Below are 22196 nucleotides of genomic sequence, written 5' to 3' on the forward strand. Positions count from 1 at the left end.
GCTCAGTTAGAATCAGCACCATTACAGCATTATTCCTATTATACAACTCACTAATGTTAGCTACAGGAATTTCTGGATATGCTAATAGATAAATGGGTGAGAAGGACACTTTGAAGCTGTGTTTGCAGTTTCTCTTTTAAAAACAACTGCAGAAGGTTTTTCTTTGAGCCAGAATCCCAGATTGCCTTGGCATGATGTTGCCTATCTGCCCGGGATGGGTTGAGAATACCTCTGTCTGTTGTCAGTGCACCTAGCAGACCAAGAGTTTATCCAGTAATAGGAGGAAATGGCCCCTGATTCAACTAGATTCTAAGAGTCTTGCCCATAGCCAACCACATTTTCCTTTGTGATCATTTCTTTCCTATAGTATCAAGTCAGAAGAAATTGAAGACATTTCCTTTCACAGCTATTCCAAGCCTGCTGCCTCACCTCCTCCTTACCTTCTAAAGGTACTCCCCCTCTTCCCATCCCCACTCCTCACCCATACCTTAGCATCAGGAGCCTTGGGATTTCTCTCCATGTGATAAATTATTATTCTCCTTCACATAAATACACGTAATATTATTTTTTATATAGAAAGTCTTGATAGTCATCAAAACATCTTGATGGTAGTCTTGTTGCAAATTGACCATAGAAGTGGTCCATGTATAAAATCTTTGAGTGTTTTGGGGTTTGTTTCTCCACTTCACATGTTGACTTTCACAGGAGGTCTCGGAAATCCCTTGTTAGCAATCAAAACTTAATTACTAGCATGCAGAGTCCTCATTTTATTGCCATGCCATAGCCATTGTTTGAAGTGTGCTTTTTAGAAACATTTTGGTAACTCTTAGCAATGCCTAGTTAAACCAAGCAATACTTCCATGTATTTTAATTAATCTCAAGTAAAACCAACATGTTAGAGAGTCCTCTGGTAGAACTGTAGTTCCTATTGCTCTTCGGTAAAGAAGGTAGAAAGCAACTGTACAAGAACGTCTATACTTCTGTTATCCTAATTCAGAAGATGAGGATTTCTGTCCTCAGTCAGAAGTGATTGAGAGAATTCATTCTGGAAAAGCAAAATTGGCTGGCTTTCTAAGGCCAAGCTATAGGTGGTCTCTTGAGTTTGTATTTCACCCTGTGGCCAAACTACAGAACATCTGAGGCTGGAGAAGAATTTATATAACCAGCAGTAAAGGAGGCCCTTTGCTGCCTAAACACAAAGTTGTAGAGTTTTCTGCTGGCCCTTGCCTGCTACTCCCTCTGATATAAAAAGCTTGAGAAGCTTTTCTTAAGTAAGGCGGGGCCTGATTTGGCTATGAGTTGTACCGTTTCTCTGCCTTTACTCCTAATCATAGACAATGGGAAGAAAATTGACCTTTAAGAAGTTTCTCTATTGTCTTACTAGCAAGACTTTCTTGGATATAGTTAGTTGTCATTGGAATTTTAATTTCTTTGGAATTTACCTTGTAGTCATCAATAAAGCCTTCTTTTTTTTTTAGATTTTATTTCTGAGTAATATCGACACCCAATGTGGGGCTCGAACTCACGATCCCAAGATCAAGAGTAGCACACTCCACCGACTAAGCCAGCCAGTCGCCCCCTAGTTAAGCTTTTTTAAGCCAGATTTCACAGGGAGTTTCTTAGTCTTGTAGGTCCAAATTTCTTTACTTTAGCTCTTAGGGACCTGGTCAAGTTTACAGCACATTGGTAGCCACCTTCCTTAATTTCAGCAGCGAACAATATCTTTACTTTTCAAATGACATTTTTTCCAGTTGTAAAAATAATACTGTTAAACAAAGAACCAAAGTGGTATCCTAAAACTTGTTAAAAGTAGAGTTTAGTTAATGATTAATAGTGTGACTTTGGGTTTAAATAGCATCTGCTTTTCTCAACATCAAAGTTACTCTGACAAGAAAAAAAGGTCAGTCAGCTTTGTAGGCAGATGAGCTTCTGGGTCTACCTTGCCCCAAAGCTTTCTGGCTGTCTCTTCTCCTAGGCCAGGTCAGGCCACTAGTCTGCTTCAGGTCAACAGATATTTCCATCAGCCTTTTGACATTTTATACTGTCAAGTCACTTGGAGGACTTTAAAGGTCAGTAGTTCACCACAAAATAATCCCAACAAGTGATAGGGAGGTACTTTGTCATTGCTTTTCCTCTCAGATTCCTTTTCAATGTCTCACTTTTAAAGGGAAACAAGTCCAAAGCCATTGCCATTCTCCTTTTGTACCTATAGTATCCAAAAACAAGTGTGCAGCATTCTGCTTAGGACATAATGCCCCTTTGCATGCAAAGAGAATATCTTCACAGAAAGAATGTCAGTAAATACTTGAATCTGCATGATAGTTTGTTGACTTGAATGTAACAGCAAGAAAATATTGCAAGTTAAGTAATTGTATATACAATTTCCTTAAATGTCCTTGGCTTGTTCTTTGTAATTTATGTGTGTATCTGTAGTATTGCAGGCTTTTGGAGAATATTCATATAGATAGTTTGTCAGACATCAAAAGAAATGCTTTCTGTCACCTGCCAATGTTGTATTGTGGGTATTTATAGTTGTATATATATGTGTATATGTATCAGTGTGTAGACTGTATATCAGTATATGGTGTATGTATATCAAATTTATTTTTAATAACCAGTATGATATGAAAAGCAAGTAAAAACCTCATAGGATTGATTATATAATGCAGTTATTGAAAGTATATATAGTGGTACTGTTTTATTAAACTTAAATGATATTTTGATTAGCTTTTTAATAAGACTTTATGTTAGAAAATTCCATCTTTGATCTTTGAACCACCAGGGTGAAAATGACCCTGAACTAACTTCGTGAAACTCTTTCAGTGTACTGTGTACAATACTAAGGAAGTAGCTCATTATAACTTGAGATCTACAGAAAGAAAAAAAATAGGCATCCTATACAGTCTTAACAACTTCGGTATTCTGAGTACTTAACCATAAAATCAAACTGACAATTTTGGGCTTATTACAAAATGTGGTGCTTTAAAGCACACGTTCTTTATTGTTGTAATTAGTCCAGATAAATAGAGCTTTCAGAAGAATTAAATAAGTGCCCACAGTATCATTTTTGTGCCTGTGTCTATTTTACAGTAGATGGAACCACCCTTCTTGCACCACCTCCTTACCCTCTTTACTTTAAAGAATATTACATTGCTAAAGTATATCAGGGCTTCCCAAGATCAGGTACTATATTCTAGGTTTGCAGTTGTACAAATTAGCATCTAGTGTCACAAGTGAAAGAATTTTAGGGCAGGCTATGGACTAGGTTAAATCTTTATTTAATATTTTTATACTTAGGTCTCTTCCTGCCTCTCCCCAAAGAGCCACCGGCCTTAGTTATTTGAGCTTACTGCTTATCTCACAGTGTGTAAATAGATAATAGATTAAATGTGTATTATTCAGCATGTTTGGTATATTTAAAGCAGCAACTGAGTGTGTTTGAGTGAGTGGTTGAGTACAGTATATTTTTAAACATACTGTCTCCTATTCTTTGTATCTGATTCAGAGAATTGGAGTTATGGAATGAAAGACTAATCTTTAGCTCTAGGCTGCTGTTGGTAGTTACATTGGAGTTTTTTTAATTAACTCTACAGTCTCAAACTTTTTGCAAATATATCATATTTCCTAATTTGTTCTTGACATGCAGTGAATTCACTCTGACTGATCAGCAGGGTCTTTGTTCTGCAAGAGTGTATTTCTTTCTAAAAATTATAATGAATTGAAAAAACATTCGATTCAGAAAGCATATACTAAAGGAGTAGCAAAAATAAAGTTTCATTTTGGGCCTTAATCATTTGAAATGTTTGGACTTTTAATATAAAGCCATGTAGGTTATAAAGCCAAGTAACCATTTGGCATGGACAGTAATATACACTGTATCAGAGTATATATGCACATTGACTTTTTAATGTCATTAGGATACTTTTTTAGTTTAGGAACAAGACTAATTAGACCAAATTGAAGTCAGGGGGCTTTGGGGAGGAGTGTGTGAGCTGGTTGACTTCCATTTAGGATAGACATATATGTGGTCAGTCCTCCGCTCCTGAGAGATTCAGAACCAGTTTACTGTCCCCTTAGGTGTGTAAGGGGAAAGTTTCACATATCTGGGCCTCTCACATGTGTACATACGCTTGCACACATGTACACATAGTGAATGTTTTAAGTTATACAAACTTAAGACACAAAGGGCCAGAGTGTAGAAGAGGTGATGAATTAAGGGGGTGGAAACTGCATCACAGGAATGTTTTCTAAGGGCTAGAGAGGAGTTGAGCTCTAGTGTCTGACTTTGACAAGTATTGCATTAACAAATATGTGAGGGGATATATATCACATCCACCAAATTGAAGGCTTTCTTATAATTCACAAGTATAAGCCCTCCAACATCCTGCAGTAGCATGGGGACATTCCAGAAGGCTGAATTTTCTGGGGTGGCAATGCTGCGTGCTCTGGAGATCATTACTTTGAGAAAGGAGCACAAATGGAGAAGGAACAAAACACTGTAGGAACATTGGTGTGAATTGTCCACATTCCCCTTCAAGCTGTACTGGTAAGAAAGTTCAGATTAAAGTATGCTGAACAGTTAAGCACTTTTCCATCAGCAGTGACAGTGAAGATAGAGATGAGAAGGAACCCAGCTAAAATATATTTCCCATTGCAGGGTAAGAGCTAAATTCTCACTAATAGTGTTATTAAAAGCACTTTAACTTCAATTCCTGAAAATGGTGGTCAATGGAGAGAAATTTGGGGCTTCAGTTACCATTTCCCTGTGAGCTTGCATAGATAAGTCTTTAGACACTCTCAGGAGAGTCCTAACAAGAAAGCTCAGCTAAGGACAGTACTGTAGGTCTGAGGCTCCTTGCTCTGACCTCTGAATACTGGGGCACTGCAGAGGGTGATAATGTATTCTCTCTGCAAAGAGGAGATTCTCTTCTGGCCTTCTACTCCACTTGGGCTTCTACTGAGCAGCAAACACATCCTGGATTTCAGTGCTATTCCCCAGCTTTAGGAATCCAGCTCTTCTAATGGGTTGACCCTGCTGAGGAAAGATATCAACTCTGAGAATGACTGAGTCACTGGGGATGACACATGACAAAGGTATTTTAAAAATTCTGTGACTGAAGCCAAGACCATATATTTTGCCTTTGCAAGAAACAGGTTGGCACATTGAGCTCTACCAAGGGATGGATGATATCTTTGCCTTTGCACCCAGATTTCTGAAAATGGGTAATGTTTCAGTTCTGTGGGAAGGGTCAAAGAACACTAAGCTTATTGCTTAGCATTTCTGCTCAGTCAGATGAGAGCTGTTGGGTAAAGGCCTAAATGCCTCCCTGCATTCTCTTCTACCTCAAGTTTTAGGAGCCCATTTCTAGAACAAAAATTTACACAAGTGGAGAATACTGTCAGCCTTGATTACTGTAGGACAGGCAGAAGGGTGGTAGTTTATATCCTTTAATATAAAACAAGGTTTTGACTTTTCCAACTAGTACCTGGGTTATATTTACTGTGACTCAAACTATTTGGCAATGTGCAACATTCCTTTGCCTTCAAAGTTTTCTCCACCAATCATTGCAGTTTCATTGCAGCCCTGGTGCCATATCTCCCTGCAAATTGTGAAAGTAATTAGTGACAAAGTAGCAGCCTACTCCTTTTCAGTAGCCCAACTGTCAGCATTAGCAGACTTAAGTAAGCTAGTGAGACTGAATTATGTACTGGAAACCTGTTCCTCCTTATCACCCACCAGACTGAAGAAATGCCATCTCCTATAAAATCATGGCATTTATGGTGGTCATCTTTGTAATGGAACAGTAATTTATGTGGGTATTGCTAAGGTGTTTAGAGAATATTTTGAAAATTAAGTTTACATTTTACAATTGCTTTATTTTTTATTAAAATAGTTGTATATAAATATTACCTTGTTTGTTGTTGAAGTAACCTAAACCATGTAAACAGACAAGCGAGTCACCTGATATGTATAGACGCTGTGATATATAGAGTACTTTTCCCTATTGTGTAATGTTCATGAATATAACTGTTCCTGTGTTTTTATAAGTTGGGGATAATTTGTTGTTTTACAACAACAAAATCTGTTGGATTTAAGTGGCTTTTATGTAATAGAAATCATGTGAAATAGTGAAGGATTTAAAATATGTATATGATAAATGTAAATGTACAAACTTTAGAAAGAAATAAATCTAACAAATTTCAATCATTTAGGGGGATAATTTTATTTGCTTATTTAAGCAACTGTATAATACCTTTCAAAATCAAAACAATACACCACACCTCCTCTTGCATTAAAAAGACAACAACAAACCCACAGTGAGAGATTTCACCAGGGTACTTGATTAAGGGGTAAGAAAGTCAAAACTATTAACTCTGACTCACCTTCATTGACGTCTGAAAACACGTGTTTGCACAAAGATGTTGATGAGATTTAGGAGGCCCACTGTCTTCATCAGGGGGCTTTAAGCAGGGAAAGAACAAAACTTTTTATAGCAATTTCAAGAACTCATTTGCATCCCCATATTCTAACACTTTTTATCAAAGTAAAGGGACTGAAGGTAATTATTGCTCTAAAATGCAAATGCTGATCATGCTTTATGGTGCCTAGTGTATATATCTTTGTTATCATAACCAAACTTAATGTTAAAAATGATATCTGTTGACTTGGAAAATGAAAAAATAAAATTCCACCCTAATCACCTAACTTCTGAATATTTGAAAGGATGTTTTATGTTTGGCAATTTGGGCTTTCTGAAGCAAGATAGCTGATAACGAATGAAACTGCTGCCTGGCAAAGATGAAAACTGATGTTATGTATAAATCTCAAAGAAATAAATAGCTTGGAGTAGGGAGGAAGGGAGAGATGGGTGGCTTCCACTAAAATCCCCTGTGTGACTCTCAAACATGAATCCTCTTACATAAATATTGAATCATATTGTACATCTGAAACTAATATAATGTTATAATGTCAATTATATCACAGTTTGAAAAAGAAACAAATATGAATCCTCATTGCCCAGTTTTCTGTCCTCTAAGTCTAGGAGTTTTGTCTATTTTGGGACTGTTTGTTGCACAAATTAATATTAAAAGATGAAACCTCAAGACAAGAAGCTAAAACCCAGGAGAAATAAAGATACAATGAAAAAACTATCAACCATAAATAATGTCTCACCTCTACATTAATTCTATTCCATGATAGTGTGAAATTTACCAATGAGACTCCTGAATCACCCAATTTTTATTGAGAAATTGTAAGCCATAGAAAATACTGAAGACTGGCATATGTCTTTCTAATATTAGAGAAGAGTGTAAGTTCTGGATGCTGTAGACTAGTGAGCTTGATATTAATTCTGGGCATAATTACAAAGTGAATGATAAGGATGCAACATTACTGCAAGTCAGCATGGCTTCTCAAGAACAAACCATTTCAGACTATGTGTATTTCCTATTTGTAAGATTAAGTAGATCAGAAAATACTAGATAAAAGATCTGAGCCACAACAAAGAATTTAATGTGGTCTTAAATATGTCTGGGCTAAGTGGTGAAATATCAGTGTTGGTGGGTGTGTAACCACTTGAATGGTGCTAATTAAAGAATGCTTATCAACCTGGAAGAGCATGTCTAGTGTCCTGCTGCAAAGCTCACCTTTTGGCTCCATCTGTCCAACATTTCAATTACTAACTTTACTAAAACTATAAAAATGTGTTTATTAAAAATGTGCATGTCATAAAGCTGGGAGAGAATGATTTTACTAGAGACGGAATCAGGATTCAAAAAAATCTCAACAGGCCAAGAAAGGGACAAATTAACAATGTGAAATATTAAAGTGTAAGAGCATAAGATTTTACACTTTGGTTATTAAAAGAAAAACTTTACAAGGTCAAGCTAGGATCTGGTATATCACAAGCAATAGAAAAGAAAGCCTCCAGATTTAACCCACAGCAAACTCAATTACAGGGAACAGAGTGATGTAGCCACCAAAAATATTGGTGCCATCCCAGGAAGGTGAAGCACACTGCTCTACACTAAGGAGACTACAGCCAGAGAAACTGCCTTGAGACTTGAGATGTAAACAAACCAGAGGGTATGCAAAATTAACAATCAAGATGGCAAAAAACAAAAAAACAAAAACAAAAAAAACCCCAAAACTATGAACAATGTAATGAGAGAAATGTAGGAAACACATGAACTGGGGATGGTTAACCATGACAGAACTAAGGAATATTGGTTTTAAAAGTTTAAATGAGTCCTATGTGGAAGGGGGATAAGGGCTGTGCTTTAGCAATTGAAGGGGTTTAATCAGGAGTGGTTATTGGAATCTAAGAGAACTTACTAGAAGGGAGAGCTTTCCACTAAAAGCTGGCCACAACACACAAATCCCTTGCCAATGGAGTAGTTCAGATGTGGTGTGGCACCCATGTGGGAAGTTAAAATGTTGAGAAATAAGAAACCTCAGATGGGTAGTTGGATTGTAACAACTGAGCACTTAGGTGCTTGGTGCTATGCTGGCTACTTAACATGGATCCTCTCATTTAATCTTTATGAAATTCTATGATATAGCGCTATTATTGTACCCAGTTTACAGATGAGAAAAAGCCTACATCAGGTTCCATCTCTTCAGATCGTCAACACGTTAATTCCTCAACAGCGTCTATCTTGATCTACAGAAGTCAGAGCTAACACTAACCTTTCTTGTCAGCCTTAGTTTTGAGAAGCAGTGACTCCACTCACAAGAATACGTATGTCACCCAGGAGGAAATGGCAATAGAAATAGTCCTTTTAGCTCAACATGCCTAGATCACACCCACAGAATTCTGAATGATCTGGAGTATGGAAATTTTAGATGTTCCCTGGGTGTTTCTAACATGCACCAGGGCTTGGGAACCATTTCCTTGGAACTTGGCAACTTAGTAACATCTCCTTGAACTTTGTGGGAAAAGTATAATCTTAGGCCCTTTCCCAGACCTGGTGAGTTACCAAGATTCTGCATTTAAATTACATCCCCAGGTGCACATTAAAGCTTGAGAAGCACTGCTTTAGAGCAGTTCCCAAAATGTGATCCCTCAAGCAGCACTAGCAGCATCTCCTGAGAATTTTTTAGAAATACAAATGACTGGGTGACTCAGTTGGTTAAGTGTCAGACTTCGGCTGAGGTCATGCTCTTGTGTTTGTTGAGTTCAAGCCCTGCATCGGGCTCTGTACTGACAGCTCAGAGCCTGGAGCTTGTTTCAGATTCTGTGTCTCCCTGTCTCTCTGCTCTACACCTCCCACATCAAAAATAAATAAACATTAAAAAAAAGAAATACAAATTCTCTATCCTATCTCAGACCTATTGAATCAGAAACTCTGGGGATGGGGCCCAGCTATCTGTACTTTCTCAAACCCTCCAGGTGATACTGATGCCAAAAATGAGAACCATTGTTTTAGGATAACTCACTGGCTACAGAAGCCTTTAGTACTCACAAAGGGCAACTGGCTGTTTCCTGCCATTATTGTGTTGTGCTTGATGCAATGCTGCCCATTGACCCTTGCATCTGTTAGCTGTTATCATGAAGAAGAGAGACCAAGCTTTGACCACTGAATTATGAAATAGGATATGGATGCTGAACTGGCCAGAATCCTTGCAGAAGTGAACGGGAAACTCCAGCACTCTCTTCTTCTGTGTAAGGTGTCTTCCTCCTGGCCCACTGCATAGACTCTGCCTGAGATATGCGCCTTAGGCTCAACCTTCTGAAATGGCTCCTTCTGTCAATTCACTTGCCTACCTTTACTTTAAGGACAATCTGTCCTTCCTTTTCTAGGCAACTTCCCTGACTAAATTTAGTTCTGTCCTAAGTTACAACTGAATTCTGGCCACACCACTAAAATTTGTGAGAGACCTTTATGACCTGAAAGAATATGTCCAGGGAATTCTTACCTGGCAGTTTCCCTACAGTACAGTTGCTAGATAAAATATAGGATGCCCAACTACATTTGAATTACAGTTTTCTAGTGTAAGTATATCCCATGCAATACTTGAGATGCAATCATGCTATAAAAAAACATTCATTGTTTGGGATGCCTGGACAGTTCAGTCAGTTAAGCGTCCAACTCTTGATTTGGGCTCACGTCATGATCTCATAGTTGTGGGATTAAGCCCTGCATCGGTTTCCCTGCTGAGCGTGGAGACTGCTTGGGATTCTTTCTCCCTCTCTCTCCCATCCCCTGCTCAAACATGTTCTCTCACTCTCTCTCAAAATAAATAAACATAAAAAAAACAGTATTCATTGTTTATCTGGAGATCAAATGTAACTGAGTATCCTATATTTTATCTGGCAGCCCTACACAGGGGGGTCCCTTTGGGTAGCATTTCCTTGCTAATTACCCTTCTTTTTGGCCAAAAAGAGGATTTTATCAATATCTTTAGGTTAGTAAGATGCTCTAGTGGAAGTCAAATTATAATCTGAATTTTGCGTAGCTTCTTAGGGGCGGAAAAAACTATACTTGCTCAGGTGAGGTACTGTGCCATGTACCTGGAATCCCAAGAAACTGCTCAATAAATACATTTTGGATGGAATAAAAACTAGCATTAGGTGATGCCTTTCCATTGAAATCATTTGTAACACTTTTCCATACTGAGGAGCCACTTTCCCAGTATAATCACAGGGTCTTGGGGGGACAGTACACTAGGCAGTACTAAATGTACTGCTGCTGCTCAGTAGAACAAATGGTTAAGAACAGAGATAGTGGAATCCAAAGGAGCTTCCTTTAACTCCATACCCTGCACCTTATTAACTGTGTGAACTTGGGCATGTTACCTAATCTCTATTCCAGTTCCACACTATTAAAATGTGAATAACAACACCCAGCTCACGGGGTTGTTATGGGTCTTAAATGAGACAACACATATAAAACAGCACAGTACTTGACCCTTAGCAAACCCTAAAAATAATAATAACTAACATTACCTTACCAATGATATTAATTCTGTTAATGGTAATTGTCAGCTTTTTATTCCTGCTTCTGGCCCAGGAAGAATAGTGCTTTTATCATATATCTTGGTTAATCCACAATGTGTTGATTTTGTAATTTAACTCAAAGAATTTTGGAGAAGGTTACTTTGCTAAACCCCAGACTGCACATAAAGGTTAACAAGTATTTAGCACTGTATTCTCTACTTTTGTTATTATCTTGGTCCTTTAGAAAGGTATTGTTCAGTATGGTAGCCACTAATCACATGTGGCAATTTGAAATTCTATTTTAGGATACCGGACCAACATGGCAGAGATATAGGGGGATCCATACTTCCCATGTCTCTCAAACAAAGAAGTGCTGAAGCCAAACGACTTTGAACCCCAAGAGACTGGGAGGAAGAGACTGAATCTACCAGGAAGAAAATGAGACAACTTGAGAGACCATAGGTGGGCGATTGCAAACTGGGGGAGATAAAATGGCCGCGTGGGCATGGAAGGGAAGGATCCCCTTCTGTGGAGAGACATAGGGAAGAGAAAGAGCAGTTGGGGAAATGTAGGACTGTATCTGGGCAAGAGAAAAACCTTGGACTGGGACTGAGAGGATCTCATCTCTAACTATGGGGCTTTCTTGGGACTGGGGCCCACTCCCTGTTTGCACACCTGGGGAGGAGGGAAGCCAGCCCTGGGTTGGGTGGTAGATCGGGGACACAATCCATAGTAGGAGAAAGCCCTCCCTGGAGGGCTACACCATAGGACAAAGCCTGCCTGCATCCACCACCCCAGGCTCAGTGGCTAGGTCAAGGGTGCAATCCACAGTAGGAGAAAGCGGCCTTCTCCCTGGCATGCTGTGGGACAGGACAAAGCCTGCCTACAGCCACCACCCCCAGGGCTCCACAGCGAGGTCAGTGGCGTAGTCCACAGTAGGAGAAGGGGGTCCTCCCTGAAGTGCTGTGGCACAAAGCCAGCCAGGAACACATATTGGGCTGCACAGAGAGGCGGTTCCCCAATGCCAGAGCACACAGAGTGGGTCTTTGAATCCTAGCCAAGCACAGGGTCAGGGGAGTTGGCAGAGTGACAAGGACTGCCCTGTCTGTGCCCAGGGCACAGTGAGGATGGCTCAAATGGAGTCCATTGGGTCACTGGAGAAGAGACTGTGGGGTCACCATTCCTCACCCCCACCCCCCACCACTACCACAAGGCAGGGTTTCAGGGACAGTCTATGGAGCCCACAGTGGAGGTGGTACCAGCCTATGCCAAACCACTCCCCTCCACACTGGGTAACTGTGTATCTACTGGAGCTGGACAGACCCTGTGGAACCAGCTGGACAGCTCCTCCAGACCAGTGCTGCAGCATTGCCTGAATTAATTCTTGGTCAATTCTGGGTATATAGATATATTCTCCCCACCATTTCTCCTCCTTATCTCTTCCCTCCTCTAGGCTGATTACTCTGGTTGTTGGTTTGTCTAAACAGATATATTTAATCCATTCTCTTGATACATGTTCTACACCTCCTTCTTTACATTCCTTTCTCTCTCTCTGGAATAATCAAGCCATAGAGTTTGGGTAACTTTATTGCCATTTCTTTTTCCCCCCCTCCTTCCTTATTTTCCTTTCTTTCACTCTGGATTAAGCCTTTTAGTCTCTCTGCCTAGTCAATATTTATTTTTTCTTTTTCCCCACCCCCATTTCTCTCTTTATATGTGCTCTTCTATAAGCATTGCCTCCACTGTGTACTTTACTTGTATCCAGTATTTCTCGTTTTTTGCTTTTGGATTGCTTTCAGTTTTTTGGTTTTTGTTTTTGTTTATTTGTTTCTTTTATTTGTGTGTTTGTGTGTTTTTGTCTCCTGTTTTTGTTTGTTTTCCTTTACAAGGTTACTCCAAGGAACAAATCAAAGCACACTTGGTGGAGAGTACAAAACATCACTACTAGTAAGGAAATAAAATAACCAAAGTCACAATAGAGAGCAAGTAACAATTCCCGAAAAAAAACACCTCCTGAAGGGCTAGGCCCTGGGCAGGCCCTCCTTTAATATAGCAGTGCTTGCAGGTGCAGAGCACACGACAAGCTTTTAAAATACATAAGGGACAGAAAGGAACAGAAAACTAGCCAAAATGATGAAACAGAAGAATTCTCCTCAAAAGAAATTCCAGGAAGTAGCGACAGCTAACGAATTGATCAAAACCGATTTAAGCAATATAACTGAACAAGAATTTAGAATAATAGTCATAAAATTAATTTCTGGGCTTGAAAAAAGCATAACGACAGCAGAGAATCTATTCCTACAGAGATAAAGGGACAAAAAATAGTCTTGATAAATTTAAAAAATGCTATAAATGAGGTGCAAAATAAAATGGAGGCGACCACAGAACAGACTGAAGAGGCAGAGGGGAGAATAGGTGAATTAGAAGATAAAATTATGGAAAAAGAGGAAGCTGAAAAAGAGAGAGATAAAAAAAATCCAGGATACAAGGGGAGAATTAGAGAACTAGGGGATTCAATCACATAGGACAATATCCATATCATAGGAATTCCAGAAGAAAAAAGAGAGAGAAAGGGGCTGAAGATATACTTGAACAAATCATAGCAGAGAACTTTCCTGATCTGGGAAAGGAAAAAGGCATTGAAATCCAAGAGGCACAGAGAACTCTGTTCAGATGTAACTTGAAGCGATCTTCTGTATGACATATCATAGTAAACCTGGCAAAATACAAAGATAAAGAGAGAATTATGAAAGCAGCTAGGGATAAATGGGCCTTAACATACAAAGGTAGACACATAAGGGTAGTAGCAGACCTATCTACTGAAACTTGCAGGCCAGAAAGGAAATCTTCAATGTGATGAACAGAAAATACATGCAGCCAAGAACCCTTTATCCAGCAAGTCTGTCATTCAGAATAGAAGGAGAGATAAAGGTCTTCCCAAACAAAAACTGAAGGAATTCATCACCACTAAACCAGCCCTACAAGAGATCCTAAGGGGGATTCTATGAGTGACATGTTGCAAGGACCGCAAAGTACCAGAGACATCACTACAAGCAAGAAACTTACAGACATTACAATGACTCTAAACCCATATCTTTCTACTATAATAACACTGAATGTAAATGGACTAAATGCTCCAACCAAAAGATATAGCATAGCAGAATGGATAAAAAAAACAAGACCCATCTATTTGCTGTCTACAAGAGATTCATTTTAGACCTGAGGACACCTTCAGATTGAAAGTGAGGGGATGGAGAACTATCATGCTACTGGAAGTCAAAAGAAAGCTGCAGTAGCCATACTTAGACAAACTAGACTTTAAATTAAAGGCTGTAACAAGAGATGGAGAAGGGCATTATATCATAATTACAGGGTCTATCCATCAGGAATAGCTAACAACTATAAATGCCTATGGACAGAATTTGAGAGCACCCAAATATATAAAACAATCACAAACATAAGCAACCTTATGGATAATAATGCAGTAATTGTAGGCGACTTTAATACTCCATTTACAACAATGCATAGATCATCTAGACAGAGAATCAGTAAAGAAACAATGGCCCTGAATGATACATTGGATCAGATGAAATTGACAGATATATTTAGAACTCTGCATCCCAAAGAAACAGAATATACTTGCTTCTCGAATGCACATGGAACATTACCCAAGATAGATCACATACTGGTTCACAAAACATCCCTCAGTAAATACAAAAGAATTGAGATCATATCATGCACATTTTCAGATCCCAATGCTATGAAACTTGAAATCAACCACAGGAAAAATCTGGAAAACCTCCAAAAGCATGGAGGTTAAAGAACACCCTACTAAAGAATGAATGGGTCAACCAGGCAATTAGAGAAGAAATTTAAAAATATATGGAAATGAATGAAAATGAAAACATGATAGTCCAAACCCATTGGGATGCAGTAAAGGCAGTTCTAAGAGGAAAATACATTGAAATCCTGGTCTATCTCAAGATTGCAAAATACATTGCAATCCAGGCCTATCTCAAGAAAAATTCCAAATATAAAATCTAACAGCACACCTAAAGGAAATAGAAGCAGAACAACAAAGACACCACAAACCCAGCAGAATAAATAAAAATCAGAGAAGAAATAAACAATACAGAATCCAAAAAACAATAGAGCAGATCAATGAAACCAAGAGTTGGTTTTTTTGGAAAAAAAATAAACAAAAGTGGTAAACCTCTAGCCAGGCTTCTCAAAAAGAAAAGAAAGAGGACCCAACTAGATAAAATCACAAATGAAAATGGAATTATTGCAACCAATCCCTCAGAAATACAAGCAATTATTAGGAAAATATGAAAAATTATATGCAAACTGGACAACCTGGAAGATATTGACAAATTTCTAAACACCCACACACTAGCAAAACTCAAATAGGAAGAAATAGAAAATTTGAACAGATCCATAACCAGCGAAGAAATTGAATCAGTTATCAAAAACATCCCAACAAATAAGAGTCTAGGACCAGATGGCTTCCCTGGGGTATTCTACCAGACATTTAAAGCAGAGATAATACCTATCCTTCTCTAGCTGTTCCAAAAAATAGAAAGGGAAGGAAAACTTCCAGACTCATTCTATGAAGCCATCATTACTTTGATTCCCAAACCAGACAGAGACCCAGCAAAAAAATACAACTACAGGTCAATATCCCTGATGAATATGGATGAAAATTCTTAAGAAGATACTAGCAAATCGAATTCAGCAGCATATAAAAAGAATTATTCACCATGATCAAGTGGGATTCATTCCTAGGCTGCAGGGCTAGTTCAACATTCACAAATCAATCAATGTGATACCTCACATTAATAAAAGAAAAGATAAGAAACATATGATCCTGTCAATCGATGCAGAAAAAGCATTTGAAAAATTCAGCATCCTTTCTTAATAAAAACCCTCGAGAAAGTAGGATAGAAGGAACATACTTAAACATCATAAAAGCCATTTATGAAAGGCCCACAGCTAATATCCTCAATGGGGAGAAACTGACAACTTTCTCCCTAAGATCAGGAGAACGACAGAGAAGTCCACTCTCACCACTGTTGTTTAACAGTGTTGGAAATCCTAGCCTCAACAGACAACAGAATGAAATCAAAGCATCAAAATTGGCAAAGATGAAATCAAGGTTTCATTTTTTGCAGATGACATGATACTGTACATGGAAAACCCGAAAGACTGAACCATAATAGAAATGAACATGAATTCAGCACATTGCAGGATACAAAATTAATGTATAGAAATTGATTGCATTATTCTATACCAATAATGAAGCAACAGAAAGAGAAACAAAGAAACTGATCCCATTCACAACTGCACCAAGAACCATAAAATACCTAGGAATAAACCTAACCAAAGATGTAAAAGAACTGTATGTGAAAACTATAGAAAGCTTATGAAGGAAGTTGAAGAAGATAAAAAGAAATGGAAAAAAATTCCTTGATCATGGATTGGAAGAATAAATATTGTTAAAATGTCAATACTACCCAAAGCAATATACCCATTCAATGCAATCCCAATCAAAATTGCACCAGGATTCTTCTTAAAGCTAGCACAAACTATCCTAAAATTTGTATGAAACCACAAAAGACCCCGAATAGCCAAATATTGAAGAAGACCAAAGTGGGAGGCATCACAAACCCAGACTTTAGCCTCCACTACAAAGCTGTAATCATCAACACAGCATGGTATTGGCACAAAAACAGACACAAAGACCAATGGAATAGAATAGAAACCCCAGAATTGGACCCACAAATGTATGGCCAACTAATCTTTGACAAAGTAGGAAAGAGTATCCAATGGAAAAAGACGGTCTCTTTAACAAATGGTGCTGGGAGAATTGGACAGCAACATGCAGAAGGATGAAACTAGACCACTTTCTTACACCATTCACAAAAACAAACTCAAAATGGATGAAGGACCTGAATGTGAGACAGGAAACCCTCAAAACCTTAGAGGAGAAAGCAGGAAAAAACCTCCTTGACCTCAAACACAGCAATTTCTTACTCAACACATCCCCAAAGGCAAGGGAATTAAAACCAAAAATGAACTATTTGGACTTCATCAAGATAAAAAGCTTCTGCACTACAAAGGAAACAATCAACAAAACTAAAAGTCAACCAATGGAATGGGAAAAGATATTTGCAAATGACATCTCAGATAAAGGGCTAGTATCCAAAATCTATAAAGAACTCACCAAACTCCACACCTGAAAAACAAATAATCCAGTGAAGAAAAGGGCAGAAGACATGAATAGACACTTCTCCAAAGAAGACATCCAGATGGCCAACAGACACATGAAAAGATGCTCAATGTCACTCTTCATCAGGGAAATACAAATCAAAACCACACTGAGATAACGCCTCACGCTGGTCAGAGTGGCTAAAATGACCAAATCAGTAGAATATAGAAGCTGGCGAGGATGTGGAGAAACAGGAACCCTCTTGCATTGTTGGTGGGCATGCAAACTGGTGCAGCCACTCTGGAAAACAGTGTGGAGATTCCTCAAAAAATTAAAAATAGAACTACCTTATTACCGAGAAATAGCACTGCTAGGAATTTACCCAAGGGATACAGGAGTGCTGATGCATAGGGGCACTTGTACCCCAATGTTTATAGCAGCACTTTCAACAATAGCCAAATTATGGAAAGAGCCTAAATGTCCATCAACTGACAAATGGATAAAGAAGATGTGGTTTATATATACAATGGAATACTACTTGGTAATGAGAAAGAATGAAATCTGGCCATTTGCAGCAACGTGGATGAAACTGGAGGGTATTATGCTAAGTGAAATAAGCGAGGCAGAGAAAGACAGATACTTATGTTTTCATTCATATGTGGATCCTGAGAAACTTAACAGAAGACCATGGGGGAGGGGAAGGTGAAAAAAAAGTTATAGAGAGGGAGGAAGGAAAACCATAAGAGACTCTTAAATACTGAGAAAAAACTGAGGGTTGATGGGGGAGTGGGGAAAGTGGGTGATGGGCATTGAGGAGGGCACATGTTGGGATGAGCACTGGGTGTGGTATGGAAACCAATTTGACAGTAAATTATATTTAATAAAAAAATAAAATCCTATTTTAGTTTCCTGACCTATATATCACTGATACATAACATACATGATATATAACATATATATGACATACACTACGTATATATACATATATATGTGTGTGTGTATAAATATATATTTCCATAATCTGTTGGACAGTACTGCCCTAGACTCATGTTTATGTTGAGATTTTCCATGCACTTCACATAGCATACATGATAACAATGAAACTTTTATGGATCCAGTTCCAGGCATCCAGAATTGATTCATTCATTTAACCAATATTTATTCTGCCATAGAACTATGCTCAGTAATAACTGCAAAAAATGTAGCCAAACATTACTTCAGTCTTTACATAAAAAGTATTGTTAAATAGCCTCTGAGGGAAATTCCAATAAAGATACTATTAAGTATAACAAGTATCTAATTGAAATAAGAACCAATGAAATTTACTGAAAAAGCGTGTGTAATGCAACCCAATGAGCAAGTCTCCTATGAATTTTTGTTTTTATTTTTTCCTTGGAAATATGAATCTCTACTCCTCTCCCTGTTCCCTAGAACTATTAAAATCAGGGTGATTGAATAATCCTCCTATATCTCCTTCCTCTAGTTTGTCTACTGGGAAATGTGGAAGTGGGGATACTCCATGATGGGGATGAGGACAACTTGCAGCCAGGTTGTGGACCTACTTTGAGAGGCAGAGTTTCCACCCTGAAGAGTCTCACCATTGGGCATTGTGTTCTGTGGCTTGCCTTTCAGTGCTTGCTGTTTAGGTAATCTCATGATTCCTAATCAGGGTCTTTTCCCATAATAAGAGACATGCCCATGGATAGAGGTATATGAAAACTTAGATCTGGGAATTTCAGTTCTGCCTGAAATCATTCAGGCAGCATATTCTCCTCAAAGTCAAGCTAAATTCTAGATCTGACCAGTTGTAATTGAGTTAAGATGACTGAAGAGTAGGGGAACCATAAGCTTGTCTTATCCCTTGAACCCCGCTAGGTATTTATCAAATCATTCTGAACAACCAAGAAATAAATCAGAGATCTGAGAGAATAAAAACTGCAAGTATACAAGTAGAAAAGTGACCACATCTTGAAAGGCAAGAGGTGTAGTGTGTTACTGAGGGGATATAAAATTGTGGGTACAGCAGTGGAGAAGGTGCTCTGCTTATGGAGGCTACTGTAAAGTATTATTAGCAGCGTAGCACAAAATCTGAACTTTTAGAAGTCCGATACCATGAGTGATGTGCCTACCTTAAAGGTGCTCAGGTGGCAAAGTGGAGTGGAGTCCCAGGAGTGACAGCGTGGTCTGACAATCCTCTGGGTTGCAAAAAAAATGGGTGGTGCCAATATGCTGCACTGCTTCCAGGCATAAGAGCAGGGACTCCGGCTGAAGGCAGGGAGCTGGGGTGCTGGCTTTCTGATATGTTTTGCCATAAACTCCAAACTGCTATGTAGTCATGTGACCACTTTCCTAGCATGGACTGACAAATGACAAAAGCACAGTGTCCCAGAGCGACAGTGTGGCTCCACACTTCAGGAGTCCCTACAATTTGGAGTTTTGAAACTCAGTCACATGCCTGAGGTAAAAAAGGCTCAGACAGAGGCAGGCTAAACACAGGGTTCTGATGGACAACAGGGACACAAAGGGGTGACTGCTCTTCTGTGAGGGTTCTCTAAAGAGTGGGGGAACACAAACTTTCAGCTCTGGGGCTAGAGAACTGATGCCACCATATTCATTGGCCCATCAATGCTGAAAACCTTCAGGGAGCAAAAAGAGCACCTAATGGAAGCCTGAGCCGCTTATACAAAGCTCCACCCCTCTGTGCTATGGAGACTCATTTCCACTAGGGCAAGTCCACCTGAGAAGCAGCATAACAGGTCATTCCCTCAGAAGACCAGCATGAATGATTCCCTCATATTAAGTCTACTCATCATAGAGTGCTGCAAAACTTCACCTCTAGGGGAAATAGAACCTAGTTTCCCTTATACTTTAATTCTTTCTTTTTATTATTTTTTTCATTTCATTTTTCATTTATCTTTTTTCAATTCCTTTTTCTATTATTTTAAAAATATTTATATATTTTTTATTTCTATTTATTTATTTATTTATTTAATGATATAGATTTTCTTAACAAGCAGACCAAAACACACCCAGGATCTAGTTTTTTGTTTTCTTTCTCCATTTTTTTAATGTGTTTAATGTTTTTTTTTCTTTCTTTTCTTTTCTTTTCTGGACAAAATGACAAGATGGAAAAATTCACCCCAAAAGAATGAACATGAAGTAGAACTCATGGCCAGGGATTTAATCAATACGCATATAAGTAAGATGACAGACTAGAATTAAAATGATTATAAGGATACTACTTGGGCTTGAAAAAGGCATAGAAGAGACTAGAGACACCCTTACTGCATAGATGAAAGAACTAAAAACTACTCAGGCCAAAATAAAAAAATGTTGTAACTGAGATGCAAACCCAAATGGAAGCCATAAAAACAAGGATGATTGAAGCAGAGGAGGAAATCAGTGATACAAAAGATAAAATTATGGAAAATAATGAAGCTGAAAAGAACAGGGAAACATGGGAACAGGGAACATGGTCATGGACCATGAAGGCAGACTTAGGGGACTCAGTGACTTATTAAAACACAATAACATATCATAGGAGTCCAAGAAGACAAAGAGGGAAGAATAGGGGCAAAAGGTTTATTCAAACATATAGCTGAACCACGTTTGTGTGGAGAGATCTGTTGTGAACCTAATATGTTTTCCCTTGTAAGTTAAGAACGTTTTTTTCCCCCTTGGTGCTTTAATGATTCTTTCTTTGTCTGTGTATTTTGTGAATTTTACTATGATATTCCTTGGCGATGGTCAACTTTTGTTGAATTTAATGGATATTCTCTGTGCTTCTTGGATTTTGATATCTGTGTCCTTCCCCAGATTAGGGAAGTTTTCAGCTGCATGTTCACTTTTTGGGGCTTCAATTATATGTATTTTGGATCTTCTTTGCTTACTTTTTATATCTATCTCACTTTCTCTCTGCTCCCTTTTATCTCTTCTTTATTTAATTTTCATTGTTTTGGCTATACTTATTCCTTTCCTCAGTACCCTTTATTACTTTTTCAATAAAATATTTTCCCTGTGCCCCTTGTAATTTAATCTTATTTTTTCAGATGATTTTCAATTTTTTCCTAACTTTGGTCAAGGCTTATTTCTTCCTATGTAGGGGAAAGTTTTTTGGATTTCCAAATTTGTTGGAACATATTGAGAGTTTTTTCATATCTTCCAAATTTTTTCAAGGATATCTATGATATTGGATATTGGTTGAGAGTTGAGTTTTCCCCTGCTGCTTTGGGGGATGAGGAAAGGGCTGGACAATTTTTATCAGATTTTCATGTTTTGTTTTATTCTTAAATGCGTATATAATAAGTACCACTTTCTGTTATTTGAAATGCGTTATTTTTTCCTGGACCAGCAATAAAAGATGATGTTTTTAAAGCTAACTGTAAGGAGATTTCATGGCTTATTAGGTTTCTTATTTCAAGTTTACCTTCTTTTTATTTGGAGTAGTGAGGTTAAATTTCTTTAATAAGTGATGCCTTATGGAAGAGGGAGTGTTAACTGATTTTGGGATTTCCTTTTATTTCTATATAATCCTTAATTTCCACCACTTCCTTCCTCCTTCCCTTCACAACAAAGCCTTCTGCTTCTAACTTGTATTCCCTTCTCTCAGAAGTGGTACTTTCCCCGAATTTCCTTCTCAAATTCTGAATAATTTCAAGTCCTTTCTTTCCGAGTCTCTTTCAGCCAGTGCTCTGCTCTACCAGGTCTGTTCTCAGAATTTCTTCAATCAGGGTAGGGCTTCATCTCTCCAGGGGTGATTTTATCTGTGTTCTGCCACAAACTAGTCAGTCTCCCTCTTTTTTTTTTCTGTGGAGTTTCTCTCTGATTCTCCACTTCTGAATGGACTCAAGTTGTCTCATCTCAATTTATTTCAGATATTTCTTTTCCTACTTACATGCAAATTAAGATTTTAGTATTATTTTATCCTGTAGAGGAAAACATACTGTAGGCATGCTTTTAAGGGTAGTTTTACTTGAGCTCCCTTGTGATTTGTATGGTTTTTGTGGATGTATATAATATTCTATTTCAGATTGCTGTCATTATGCCAT

The 22196-nt window shown here is 38.3% G+C and overlaps 1 long non-coding RNA gene across 1 annotated transcript; it reads left to right on the forward strand.

The window, feature by feature from the left end:
• The first annotated feature begins 11159 nt into the window (after window positions 1-11159).
• On the forward strand, window positions 11160-18794 carry LOC125923863 (uncharacterized). Its single transcript, XR_007458180.1, has 2 exons — window positions 11160-11402; window positions 18632-18794. It is a non-coding gene; the product is annotated as an uncharacterized LOC125923863 (long non-coding RNA).
• The last annotated feature ends 3402 nt before the right edge of the window (window positions 18795-22196 follow it).

The sequence above is a fragment of the Panthera uncia genome, chromosome B1 (assembly GCF_023721935.1).
Source record: "Panthera uncia isolate 11264 chromosome B1, Puncia_PCG_1.0, whole genome shotgun sequence".
Lineage (NCBI taxonomy): Eukaryota > Metazoa > Chordata > Mammalia > Carnivora > Felidae > Panthera > Panthera uncia.